A 14,051-nucleotide genomic window follows, 5' to 3' on the forward strand; every position below is an offset into this window, starting at 1 on the left:
GGAAATGCAAATGAAGACAACAAAGATACGGCCTTATCGCTGATCACATTGACAAAAATACAAACTCCAGATAAGATCGAGCGTCGGTTAGGATGTGGGAAACTTGCTACTCGCAGGCAGCCCGTGGGAGGCTGCTGGCCGGCCTCCCTGGAAGGCAGGTCCGCGGCATCTTTCAGTTTGTACACCTTCCACCAGCACCTACTCTCCTGCTCAGCTCCTCTCTGAAGGAGGCACCCACATGCCCCACGCAGCCACACATCACCCATCCATCAGGGAAGTCATTAAACTAGGGGACACCCCCCCCCCCCCATTGGACAGAATACGGCTTCTCATTCTCAGAGGCGAGCGAGCGAGGAAAGGTCCCAGGACGCACAGCGGACCCCGCCAAGCCGAGCGAAGCCCCGTGTGGCCGTCCGGTGCAGTCCAGGCCAAACCCGGTCGAGTTCTAGAAACCCAAGGAAGACCGCAATGCCATCTGTGAAGGAATCAGGATGAGACGGTGTCCAAACACTTCACTGTATCTGTAGGGTTTCCCTTTCTGGCGTTGAGCATATAACGCTATATTCCGTGTATAATAAAATGCGTATTACTGTTTTTACTTAAGGAGGGTTCCACTCCATAGCAAGGAAGCACATGGGCTCCGGCCGCCAAATACTAGCAAAGCTCCCCGAGGTCCCAGTCACATCCCTCCCTCCCCTTGATCTCCCCAAGACCTTGGAACCCCAGACTCCCCCTCCGCCAGGTCATCAGCAAAGGGCTTAGAGGGCTGGGGGTGGTTTATCTGCCGAGTCTCTGTCTTGTCCCACTGTCAGCAGCCTCCTCTGCCCTCTGTTGCATGGGGCGGGGCGGGGGGGGGGAAGGAGAGGGGTCGCGGGGACCTCGAGGTGTCCCATTGAAGAGGGAAGGGGGCGCCTACATTCTCCCTCCTTCTGCCTGAAGCCCGCCCGCCTGCCCTAAGATTCAAAAGCACCTCATCAGCCTCTCCCCGCTCCCTAGACCTTCTTCAGCCAGGGGCCGCTGAGGGGCCAGGGGTGTGCAGCAGGGAGAGCCCCAACAGCAACCTCTCTGGCCCCGGGAGGCCCCCCCCTGGCCTGCCCGACCCTGGGGTCCTCACCTAACCTGCCATGACCCCCACCCACAAGCAGCCGCGCTCCTGCCCACAGACCCCCAGCTCAGTGGATGAGAAATAAGTGAATAACCCCAGGTGTCTGCCAGGCGGGGGAGGGCACCCCCAGTGTGCTGCCAGCCGCCCTCCCACCTTACAACACTTGCGTATTCGGGTCCCCCTGCCTGGCACCCGCGGCCCCTCGCTCCAGCTGGGCGGGGAGGGAGGCGAGGGTGGTCTCCTTCCTCCTGTGTCCCACGTGCCCCACGCTGTCCGCGGCTCAAGGCAGCGGTGGGAAGGAAAGAGGGCGCTCTGGACCACCCGCGCCCCCCCAGGCTCCCGACACCCCCTTACCTGCGGGAAGGCTTGGGGCGCCCCCAGGAGCAGCAGCCCCAGCGCGGCTTGGAGAGCGAGCATCCCGGGAGGAGGCTGGGCTCACGCCGCCGGGCTCAGCGGGACGCGGCAGCCTCGCCAGCGCCCAGCCTCGCGCCGCGAAGTCGCTGCTCCTTCCCCGGCTTCGGCCTGCGCTCTCCCCTCCTCTGCCTCCGGAGGCACCACGGTTAACCCAGCGCTGCTTCAAAGAGCGGGCCACCTGGAGCTGAAGAGAAAAGAGGGACAGACACGTGCGGAGATGACTCAGAGCTAGGCACGCCCCCTTCGCCGTGCAACGGCTCGTCCTGGACTCGACAGAGGGGGTGGCCCCGTTCAAGTGGACGGAGGCGCAGACAGGGCAGCTGCCACCCCGGAGGGAGGGACTCCCAGGGGATGGGGAGTCTCCAGCTGGTCCCAACGGCCCCATGGCACACCCACCCCAAGGAAAAGCAAAACCTGAGTGGGTTCCTACTCCTGCCACGGACCAGCTCACACTTCTCTCCTCCCTGGAGAGTGTTTGGAAGAGACCCTGGTGGAGGGAGACTGCGGAGAGAGCCCCCACCCACCCCTCACCCCGTTCATACGTGTTTACTGCAAAATGCAACAGCAGATGGACGCTAGAAGGATGGGGAGGGGGTGGATGGGTGGATCAGTGGGTGGGTGGGTGAATGAATGGGTGGGTGGTGGGTGGATGGGTGGGTAGATGAGTGGATGGGTGGGTTGGGGACGGATGGGTGAGTGGGTAGGTGATGAATAGATGGGTGGGTGGATGTATGGGTGGTGGGGGATGGGTGAGTAGGTGAGTGAATGGGTGATTGGGAGACGGATGGGTGAATGAGTGGGTGGTAGGTGGATGGATGAATAGGTAGATGGGTGGGGGGTAGGTGGGTGGATGGACAGTGAGTGGGATAGGTGAGTGAATGGGTGGGTTGGGGACGGATGGGTGGGTGGGTGGATGAATAGATGGGTGGGTGAGTAAATGGGTGGGTGGGTGGGTGGGTGGATGGATGAAGGGTGGGTGGATGGATGAAGGGTGGGTAGGTGAGTGAATGGGTGGGTGGTGGGTGGATGGGTGGGTAGATGAATGGATGGGTGGGTTGGAGACGGATGGGTGAGTGGGTGGGTGGATGAATAGATGGGTGGGTGGATGTATGGGTGGTGGGTGGATGGGTGGGTAGGTGGGTGGATGGGTGGGTAGGTGGATGAATAGATGGATGGGTGAGTAAATGGGTGGGTAGGTGAGTGGATGGATGAGCAAGTGGGGGATGGGCAGATGGGTGAGTAGGCAGGTGGACTATCGGAGGAACTGATGGTGAGAAGAACGGAGCATTTGGTTATCGATTCACGGTGTTCCCCTGCCCCTGAGAGCTTTGTGCCTAGGAGAAGGCCTAATGGCCCTGCCTGAGAGAGGAGGCCAAGCCCACCCCATTCGAAGGAAGTCTCGTTGGCTGGGATGCCTCTCCCTGCGCGTGTCTCTCCCTCCCACGGGCTCTCTGTTCCTCGCATCCTGCACTCCACACAGTTTGCTGAGCATCCGAGCAGGCTGCCGGTCAAGGGCTCGTTTGCTTGCCTTGCGTTTGTTTTTCTTCAGACGTGGAGACCGAGGTCCGACACAGGCAGCCAGTCCCGGTGCTCTGACCGCTCCCCTGTGCCGGGCATGGCCCTCGGCCCTCGGAGGTCTGCCCCTCAGCCTCCCTGCAAGGTGTCCTCAGCCCCATCTTGCCAACTTGGCCCACTAGCTCTCGTCTCCCAGCAGGACCCTCCCAGTAAAGGGCCACCCCTCGCCAAGCCTCCTTGAGCTCCTGGCTTCTCCTTGGAGAACTGCCCGCACTGGTGCTCTCCCCGGGCGCACCAGGCCTGGGTGCTTGAGCTGGGACCGTGTTCAACCATCAGGTAAGTGACTATGGACGTGACCCGCAGGACGGCCACAGACCCGGGAGCGGTGGGCAACCCAGGGTGCTCCTTCCGCGTCCAGAGGTTTGCCCTGCAGGCCCGCAGGTGCTCTGAATAAATATATGTTTGTTCCCCACACAAACGCACCCAACACCATCAGGATGCTGACACGAGGGGAAATTCAAATCAACACAATTACACGTTCCAAAAGTTCCATCTTTCTAGCAATTGAAGAGATGCAAATTAAAACAACCTCTGATCTCTTTGAGCCATTAACTCGTTAGGGTTTTTTTTTTCCTTTATAACAACAACTTTGGTAAAATCCCACCCCAAAGTGGAACATGCATTCATCCTCTGCTGGTAAATGTTGCAACCCTTTTCAGAAAGCAATCGGCAATTCTTAGCAAAGTCCCACACACACACATACACACAAAAAAAAAAAAAATTTACGGCTGTGGTTCAGTAATTTCACCCTAGCAAAGAAAAACTGAGGAAATGGTTCAACTGGAAAAAGAAAACTATAAACAAGTAACGTTTCCTAAAATAGTATTTATAAATTTTGGAAATATGCCAAGAATCACAACCGAGAATGGTTAAGTAAATTGTGGTATATTCCTTTAATGAAATACTACACACCCATTAAAAATAATCATTATATTTTTTAAAAATGATCATGATAGCCCAGCCGGCATGGCTCAGTGATTGAGCATCGATCTATGAACCAGGAGGTCACGGTTCAATTCCTCGTCAGGGTACATGCCTAGGTTGCAGGCTCGATCCCTGGTGTGGCGTGTGCAGGAGGCAGAAGATCAATGATTCTTTCTCATCATTGGTGTTTCCGTCTCTCTCTCCCTCCCTCTTCCTCTCTGAAATCCATTAAAAACATTTTTTTAATTAAACTAATTTTTTTAAGATCATTATAGCAATGGACACCTGTCTCTCTCTCCTGTCCTTCCCTTCCATAGGCTTCTAAAGGGACCTTGCAGAGTTGGGGGGCAGGGAGAAGGAAGCTGGGTTTTCGTCGCCTGAAAATTTATAACATTTACCTAATGGTAATAATAATAGATGACTTTGAGTGCTTACTTTCTGCTAAGAGTTTTCAGGCATCGGTTCCTTGAATCCTCAGGGAAACCCCAGGGAGAAGATCCTATTGTGCCCATTCTGCAGGTGAGAAACTGAGGCACAGAGCCATGACTCCACTAGGTTCCCCAGAGCCAATGGTACTCAAGACCAGTCCCACCCAGCCCGGCTCAGACTCGTTTCCCTAGCTTCAGTGGCAGCCTCTTCCCCTCATCCCTGCTCCAGCCGCACACGCCACGCTCCCCCCCTCCACGCCTTTGCCCACCCTGGCCCTCCACGCAGCACACACCTCAGACCCCCGTTTATCTTCAGAACCTGCCCCAAGGCCACGGCCTCTTTGCTGCTTTCCTGGCACTGCTCCTGCCCCTCCCCCAGCATCTTCCCAGCCAGAGAGGCGGTTTCTGTCGTTTTTTTGTACCTCAATTCTAGAACGGATCTCGCTGTGTCAGGACTGTAATGACTGGCTCGGGCATCCATCTGCCCCAGGAAGCTGGGGGCTCCTGGAGAACCAGGGTGCTTGGGAGCCGGCGCCTGGCACGCGGCTGTGAGCCAGTGATGGGCGTCAGGGAACGCGCCCCATCCCGGAGGAGGGGGCCTGAGCCGTGGAAGGGTAGATGCCTAGGAAATGGCAGCTGGTGGGACTCTAAAGAGAAGGCCCTGGATGGAGGCCCCTGGGGTTTCAGCGCATCTGCAGGTCTCAGGCGCTCTTGAACTCCGAGCGCGTGTGAAAGTGCTTTGAAGAGCCAGGAGGGGAAGTCCCTGGGCCCGCAGCGCAGGCCCTGATGTGGGATGGCGGGGGGTCAAGGCCCCTCCTCGCCGCGGGAGCCAAGCTGGGCCTGCAGGAGGCCGGCAGGTGAGCAGCGTCTCAGAGCAAGGGGGCGGAAGGCAGGTGCCACAGCGAGCTCTCCGAAGGGAACTGGGAACCCGTGTCACCAAAGGGATGCTGAGCAAGACACCAGGTTCTGGCCTGGTTCAGGAAATTCAGGGACTTCCCCAACAGCTGGGAACCCCAGCCCCAAATGGCCCCAAAATACCCTCCGCAGATAAAGGGATTCTTTCTGCCCCAGGCAGCAGCCGGCAGGTAGGAGGCTGGAAACCGGAGGGGGAAAGCCTGCATCTTTCTGCTCTGATTGGCCAGGTAGTTTTTGGGGTACCTTTCCCAGGTGCCTCGAGGAGAGTTGGGGGGCTTCTCCGGCAGGACCTGCCTCCAACTCAAGCCCCAGAAGTCTCCCCTTCTCGAGGCCCAGGACACCAGCTGCAACTTGGTCACTCAGCTCCGGTCCCTAGGATGGTGGTGAGAAGTGGCCACTGAAGGCTGGCGTCAGGGAGTTCACGTCTCAGAGTTGGAGACAAACATTAGGGGCTCCCCCCTGCCTGAGCGAACCCCAACAAACCACCCCACCACCACCACCACCACCACCACCAAACACTATAACCAGGCCCTTGGCCAGACATGTAATCCTGGCAACAAGATTTCAAGTCAGTATAGCTATCCCCATTTCACAGATGAACAAACTGAGGCTCAGAGTAGTTAAGTAACTCGCCTGGGGTCACACGCCTTGAGAGTGGCAAGGCTGGGATGTGGCTCCCACACCCTCTGACTTTGAGGCGCCAGCTGCCTTCTCAGTCCCGTCTAGGCCCCTGCCGCCCTTGCTTTCCCAGGAGAAAGAGCACGAGGCAGGTGCCCTGGTCTGGCCACGTGACTGCAGGCGAGTCGCTTCTCTTCTCTGAGTGTGTTCGTTACCTAAACGCAGCAACTTAGAGCAACAAGAACCATCATGTCACCTGATATCTGTAGGTCAGCAATTCAGGAGAGACTTTGTGGGGACTCTGGCTCGTGGGGTCTCTCAGGAGGTTGTAATCAAGATGTCAGCTGGGCCCTGGCCAGTTGCTCAGTGGTTAGAGCTTCAGCCCTCAGACTGATGGGTTGTGGGTTCGATTCCGATCGAGGGCGGAGGCAGGCATGTACCTCAGTTGCAGGCTCGATCCCCAGCCCCAGTCAGGGCGCATGGAGGAGGCAACCCATCGATGTGTCTCTCATCTCTCTCCTATTGACGTTTCTCCCTCTGTCTCCCCCTCCCTTCCACTCTCTCTAAAAATCAATGGCCCTAGCCGGCTTGGCTCAGTGGATAGAGCATGGGCCTGCGGACTGAAGGGTCATGGGTTTGATTCCAGTCAAGGGCATATGCCTGGCTTGCCGGCTCGATCCCCAGTAGCGGGTGTGCAGGAGGCAGCAAATCAATGATTCTCTTTCATCATTGATGTTTCTATCTCTCTCTCCCTCTCCCTTCCTCTCTGAAATCAATAAAAATATTTTTAAAATAAATAAATAAAAATAAAAATCCATGGAAAAATATATCCTTGGGTGAGGCTTAACAACAACAAGAAGATGCCAGCTGGGACTGCAATCATCGGCCGGCTCGACTGGGGCTGAGGACCTGCTTCCGAAACGAGCCCCTGCACTGTGGGCAGGAAGCTGCTGGGTGTCCTCACAACACGCAGCAGGCCTCCCCCAGAGCACGTGGCCCCAGGAGAGCCAGGTGGAAGCCACGCTGGGACCGAGCCTCAGAAGTCATACTTGGTCATGCCCACGATACATGTAACACAGCCTGGCTCTCCCCAGGGTGGGTGGGACTGCACAGGTGTGAGACTACTACCAGGAGACAGGTGGGGATCCTTGGGACATATTTCCGTCTTTGCCAGAGGTGGATGTTAACACTCCCGGGCAGCCTTCCAGGCTTGCAATGTGCCCTGAATAAAACAGGGGACAGAGAAAGCTCTTTGGGACGCAAGGGGAGACGTGGAAAGGGCCGCGCTGCCCTTTGCCCCACTCCCACTGGGCACCCAGGCCCCTGCTCTGGCCCCAGACCGCTCCATTCAAGTCCACGGCCGGAATGCTCCTAGCCTGGCGTTCCCCTTCTCAGGGGACGAATGCACCATGGCATCCACCATTCCAGCCAAAGGCGAGTCACACGGGGGCTGCGGGCACGGGGGCAGGCCCAGGCAAGAACCTCGGGGGTCGGAGGTCTTTCCCAGCCGCCGGGTGGTGCAGGTGGGTGCCCGTGTCCTGTGCCTCAGCACAGGCCAGCTTGCTGCTCACACAGCCACGGTGGGGTGCTTCCCCAAGCCTCTGGCACCCCAGCCGGGGCTCCGCCGGGGCTCCAGCTGGGTAGGGGGCAGCTCTAGGTGTGGGAAGGCTACATGAGAGTCGGGAGCCTGGGTTTGAGCCCAGATCTGCAATTAGCACGTGGCCTGCCCTCTCCGGGCCTCAGGGCCTCTATTTGATTTGACGGCTTTATTGGTCAAACCAGGGGCTGGGAACTGAGGGCCTGCTTCAAAGGCCCCGCGCCTGAGGCTCCGGGAGGGGCAGAGAGAGGAGGTCTGCTTCCCATCCAGTCTGGGGGACACTTCCAGCTCTGCTCCTCAGGGTAGTAAGATCCTGTCTCTGACACTTCCCAGCTGTGTGGCGTTAGGCAAGTCACTCACCCTCTCTGAGCCTCAATTTCTATTTTATTTTATTTTTTTAAAGGATTTAAGCTTTATTGATTTTAGAAAGAGGAACAGAGACATGGATGGGCTGCCTCCCTCATGCACCCCGATCAGGGATCAAACCCAAAACCTGAATCAAACGCTGACCGAAAGCCAACCTGCAGCCTTCTGGGACACAGACGACGCTCCAACCACCTGCACCACACACGGCTCAACTCCTTCATCTGTTCGCTGGAAACCATGATGCACTACAAGTGAGGACTAGACAGGTTAATGTGAACAGCACCTTGGGGGTGGGGGGAGTCTGCTTTCCCAGGCCCAACCCCCCGAGCCTGTTAACCCTCCAAGCTCCTGGGACTGGCGCCTGGGAGGAATTCCCGCTGTTCTTTCCAGTTTCCACTATTTCCTCCACCTTCCGGAGACACACAGAGGAGAGAGCCAAGACCGAGAGGAAGACGCTTGGCCAAGGCCCACAGCGTGACGGGATGTCCTCAGGGGCCACGGCTCCCCATCACAGAGCCCCTGTCCCCCCAGACCTTCCGGCTCACAGGGCCGTTGTGCATGGGGCGAGTCATTTAGATGCTCAGGAAACCAAGCCGAGCCCAATATTAATCACAGAACCAGAGGCACTGGGCACAAAAAAGACACAGAAGCAACGGGTGGTGACGGCAGCTCAGTCAAGGACAGCGTGTCCCCTGGGCGGTGCCTTGCAGGGATGTCCCTGATGCTGGGTCCGGACAGGAGGGCCTGGGCAGCCCCCCCGAGAGGGAGGGAGGGGGGGAGAGAGAGAGAGAGAGAGAGAGAGAGAGAGAGCCATTCCTCACCAGGCTCTTCCTATCCAGATGAGCCCCCCGCCCCATGAGCACCGTCCCCACCAACAGATGGAAAATTAAGCCTGGGGCCTGCTGGCTTCCCGGGGGAAGAGAGACCCGGGCAGGGATGTTGCCGTCTGTTCAGTGCCTGCCACCAGGTTGGCGTCCAGCAAAGAAAAGCAGAATGAATAAGCCACAGGTGCTGGCAAGGCGCCCTGCACCGCAGCCCTGCAGTGGCCACTGTTTTGTTTATTTGTTTGTTTTTAAATCCGGGGAGAGCGGTGGTGAGAGGAGTAACCAGTAACCGGCCCAAGCCCCCAGGCAGTAAGCTCCAGTCACGATTCACACCCAAGGCGGTGGCTCTAACATGAGCCTCTTCCCCTCCAGGACTGCAGCTGGAGCGTGGGCCCTCGCGTCCTGCTTTCGTGCAGGCCAAGGAGCAGGCGCACCCCTGGTCTCCCTGAACCTGCTCTGGGCTCCCCGTTGTCTGTTGCACAGGATTTGCTACAGGAACTGTGTTGCCTGTCGCCCCCTCTCTTCCCCCACGGGGGCCACGCCTTTGGCAACCAGGTCGGAGGGCTCCCAGGGACCAGCCCTGGAGGATCCGAGGGGGCCGATGGCACCCTGACCTCACATGGTGGCTTACAACTCAGAACATTCAAGAAGCCGGCTTCACCTTCCCCAAGGCGGAGGACTTGGCGCCCCGAGGAGGGATGGACGAAGGCTCCCTCCGCCCCCGGCCCGGCCCCCAGCCCAAAGTTCCACCGTTACTCACCCCATTGGTGAAGGCCCCCGGGAAGTGGGGGAAGCCACTTACTAATTCATTAGCAGGTGTCACCGCCCCACACACTGCTTTCCAAGAAGAGCCTGGGTGGAGAAGCGGGCCCTCGGGTCTGATGGCCAAGAGTACGGTGGTCGCTCACTCACCAGTCAACAGGGTGCCAGGGAAGTGCTTAGATTCAGCCAAAAAGGCCCCCCGGTGGGGCTTCTCCCCCACTCCTACCCCCGTCACAGTCCCCACTGGCCTCCTCTGCCCTCTCTGGAGCCACCACGCTTGTCCCTGCCCCAGGGCCTTTGCACTTGCCTGTCTGAAATCCTACTCCCAGCTCTCCACAATGTGCCCCCTCCAAGGACACCTTTGGGCCAACAGACACGTGCATTATCTTGGTGGTGATGGATGTGTACATATGCCCACACTTACCAAATCGAACACTTTAAACAGGTCAATTTCATCCCACGTCAATGACACCTCAATAAAACTGTGAACAAGTTGTTTTTAAATGCTGCCTCTTCTTATCCTCCAGGTGTTGGCTCGGATGAGACCTCCTCCAAGAGGCCTTTCCTACCACCCAAGCCCACGTGCCACTCTGGCACCTCACCTGTTTATTCCCTTCAGGGGACACACCACACACCATCTGCAACTGCCAGAACCCCGACCTTCCTCCTAGGATGGGAGCTCTGGGGGCAGGACTGTCTGTCCATGGGGCGCAGCTTAATGCATATTGTGGGGGTGACTGAACGACCGAGGCCAGGGGCCCTGGTCGACATGGTGGCCACCAGCCCTGCCTCCCGGGCTGCCTCCGGGGTGCAGCGCAGAGACCTGCTCGCTCTGAAAGTGAAACCCGGAACAGAGCCGCGGCCCTCATGTCGTGTTCCCGCCATCATCCACGCTGTCATCACAGGCGGGAGGCGGGCGCACCGGGGTGAGGGGGGACCCGTTCCCAGCAGGAGCTGCCCTTCGGGGTGAGTTCATTCAGAAGGTCCCTCTGGGTTTTCCCTCTCAGCCGCTCTACTCCCAGGACCTCTCTCCCTCCAACTAGGAGTCAAGAGGTCCTAAGACCTAGTCAGGCCCAGGGTGCCCCCAGGCCTGGAACCCTCAAGATCTGGGGGAACTGATCACGGCCCGAGCTCCGGCCTCAGCTAGGTCTGGAGACTCATGGTTCCACCCAGAGGCTGTGACTGCGTCTGGGCTGAGAAAATCCCAACAGCTATTACCCCCCCCCCCCCCCGCCCTGCACCCAAGAATGTTTGCATTGAAGGAACTGCACTTGTTCCAGGGTGAGTGGCAGGTTGCTATTAGTTCATTCATTCAGGCCCCGGGCGAGGTCCTGGGGCTACATCAGTGAACGTGAGACTCAGAACTCCCTGCCTTTGAAGAGTTTCCATTCCAGTGACGGGAAGACAGACAACCAATAAAATCAGTGGGTAAAGTACCCGTATGTTAGAAGGGAGGGGGTGCTACAGAGAATCAGGGAAGAGAAGGAAGGTGGGGTGTGCTGGGTAGAAGGGTGCAAAGTTAAGCAAAATGGTCAGGAAAGACCTCATAGAGCAAAGACATGAAGAAAAAGAGAGGGAGGGAGGGAAGGAGGGAGCCACGCAGACAGGGGGCAGCACAGAGCGGCCAGTGCAAAGGCCCTGAGGCGGAACCGAGCCGCGGCAGGTGAGGGTGAGTGGGGGCAGCGATGGAGGGTCCCATTGTAAGGACTTGGAGAGAGAATGTTCAGGATTTGCTGACCGAGACGTGGAGAACAACTCAAGGGGTTTGACCTGGGAATCCGGAAGGATGGAGTTGCCTGCAGCTGAGATGGGGGAATGAATGGGGCAGTTAATTAATTACCCACCGGTGACTGTCAGGAGGGAGGGCAGACGCCGCAGAAGCACATGGCGAGGGCCACCCCCCAGATGGCGACGGGTGGGTGTGGTGGTCGGAGAGGGCTCCCTGAGACAGCGAAGTGTGAACTGAGAGCTGAGGGAGGGAAGAGGGGCCGGGGAGCCAGGACAGGCGGCTGCTGGGAAGACCTGGATGAGGGCAGTTGGGGGGAACTTCCCGCAGCCCCCAGGGGCCCGCTGTTGCTGAGGGCGAGGAGAGAGCTCCAGATGAGGCCAGAGGCGGGCAGGGAGGGTGGTTCGGGCTGCTTACTCAGCACCCAGAAGGAAGGAGGCTTGGCCCTCGCGCAGCCCAATCAGACCGAGAAACAGATGAGGCAGAAATAGCCGCAGGTGAGTCATCTCCAGCCCCGGTTCTGAGCCTGCCCCGCGGCTCTCCGCGGCCTGCATCCTTCCCCGGTGGGGCCCCTGATTTCAGAATGACCAGGTCAGGGCACCCAGGCCTCCAGCCTCCCCTCGCCGCCCCCCCCCCCCCCCTCCAGCCGCGTGCAGGGAGCTCGGCCCTGCAAAACCCCAGGGGGCGGAACAGCTGCTCTCCTCCCCTCCCCGGGACGCGGAAGGAAATGAACAGCGCCCAGCAAACCTTGTTCTCGCATCAGTGCCTCCCGCTCAAAAGAGGAAGAAGAGAGAAGCCTCGAACTAATAAAATGTCATCCGAGGTGGCCAGGTGTTTCCAAAACAAAAGCATTTGGCGAAGTCAGGCAAAGCTGGGTTCAAACCCACGGCGTCACTGCCCCAGGCAGCACCCGGAGCACCTGGGGAACCTCCCTGGGCCCCGCGTCCCCCACTTCACACAGGTGTGCGAAGATGAAAGCCGATGGGTCTTAGCTCTGTGCTGGGCATACAGGGACCTCTCAAATACTCATTGCCCAGCGCCCACAAACACGGGGACCAGGGGTCTCTTCTCAATATGTGGCCACCTCGTCGGGGGCCAGCCACACGAATAGATGAGGAGTTGTTGTCGATTTCTTCGGTGCTTTTTGTCCCCGGGGCTCGGCACAATAAATACCTGTTGATTTCATGATTACAGCATCCGGAGTTAATAATAATAATTGTCCAGCAACTAGTTGGGCTCGCCACACTCGCATGGGTGCAGGTGAGCTGTGTCACCGGTTAGGAGACCCCAACCCCCTGAGACACCCCGCCCAAGCTTTGCCCTGAGAAGACATCAACTTGATGACCCGGGACTGGGAGCAAATCTCCGTGGATGGGGGACCCTGCCATTGGGTCGGTACACGAACCTGCTCCTGACCCACGGGGACACACTGTCTCTGTCCAGGACAAAGGCTGACCCAAGACGTGCGGAAACACCAGGAGACTCTCTCCCAACAGTAACGCCGAAGTGCCCGTGCCCGTGCCAGGGGCGGCGATCCAAGCCCGGGTGTGGTGACTTCGCTATCGCCGCTCTAACAGAATCCCACCAGCCCGGTGACTTCTCTCTCACGGGTCTGGAGGCTGAAGTCCAAGCTCAGGTGCCGGTGGCTTCAGCTGCAGATGGCCGCCTCTCCGGGCCTTCGCCCGGCCTTTCTCGGGGTGCCTCCCTGGGGTCCTTCTTCCTTTAAGGACACGGTTCTATTGGATTAAATCCCCACCCTTATGACCTCATTTAACCTCAATTACCTTTAAAGGCCCACCTCCATCCCCGGCCAGGTGGCTTAGTTGTTTAGAGTTGTCGTCCCAACAAGCCAAGACTGCAGGTTCGATGCCTGGTCTAGGACACATATAAGAATCCCCCGATGGATGCATAAGTGAGTGGAACAACAAATCAATGTTTCTCTCTCTCTCAAAATCAATTTTAAAAAATCACTAAAATAAGTAAATAAAAGGCCCGCCTCCAAGTAGTCCAATGGGGGTTGGGGCTCCAACATAAGGACTTTGGGAGACACAACTCAACCGGTAGCACGGGCTCGTGGGGTCGCCCCCATCCCACCAGGTGGGCATTACAGCAGCCGAGGTATCGACATGAACTTGAGAGATGAACTGTCCAGGGTCCCATCAGAAAAGAGGAAAGAAGCCGTTTCCTGCTGGGCCAGGGACTCACACTTCCCTGTGCTCCTCCCCCAACTCCAACTTCCTGCGAAGGGAAGAGGGAAGTCCTGGGACCCTGGGACCCTGGGACCCAGGTCTGCCAGGTCTCGAGGCAGGAAGAGGCCGCTTTCTCTCGGGGGTGGTTCTACGGCTTCCCAGACTTAAGGCTGTCAGTGAGGGCTGGGGTGCCTCGCCCCGAGTCGCTCCCCAGGGATGGCAAGGCGAGGCTGGAAGGAGGGGCGTGGAAGTCCAGCTCCGAGACCCCAGGCTCCATCTGGGGCAGGTGGTGTCAGCCTCCCCGGGGGTTGGGAGGGGCGGAGCTGTGTCAGCTGGTGGCCGCAAGGGCCCCGAAGGGCTCCCCGCCATATCAGCATTCTCCTTCCCCAGGCACTTCTCGAATGGCTCATAGGAACTCCCAGCTGAGGCGGCTGAGTGACACACTCATGGCCCCGGGGACTGTCCACAGCGGTGACATCACTTCTTGTCCTCACGCATCCTTCCTCTCTGCCTTCCATTTCGCGAAGGGCTGGGCGGGGGCAGGGCTGACAGGCAGGCAGTCCCGGACCTGTCCCCGCAGAGTGGACACGTCGAAGAGGCAGGAGGCG

The sequence above is a fragment of the Cnephaeus nilssonii genome (assembly GCF_951640355.1).
Source record: "Cnephaeus nilssonii genome assembly, chromosome: 7".
NCBI classification, from domain to species: domain Eukaryota; kingdom Metazoa; phylum Chordata; class Mammalia; order Chiroptera; family Vespertilionidae; genus Cnephaeus; species Cnephaeus nilssonii.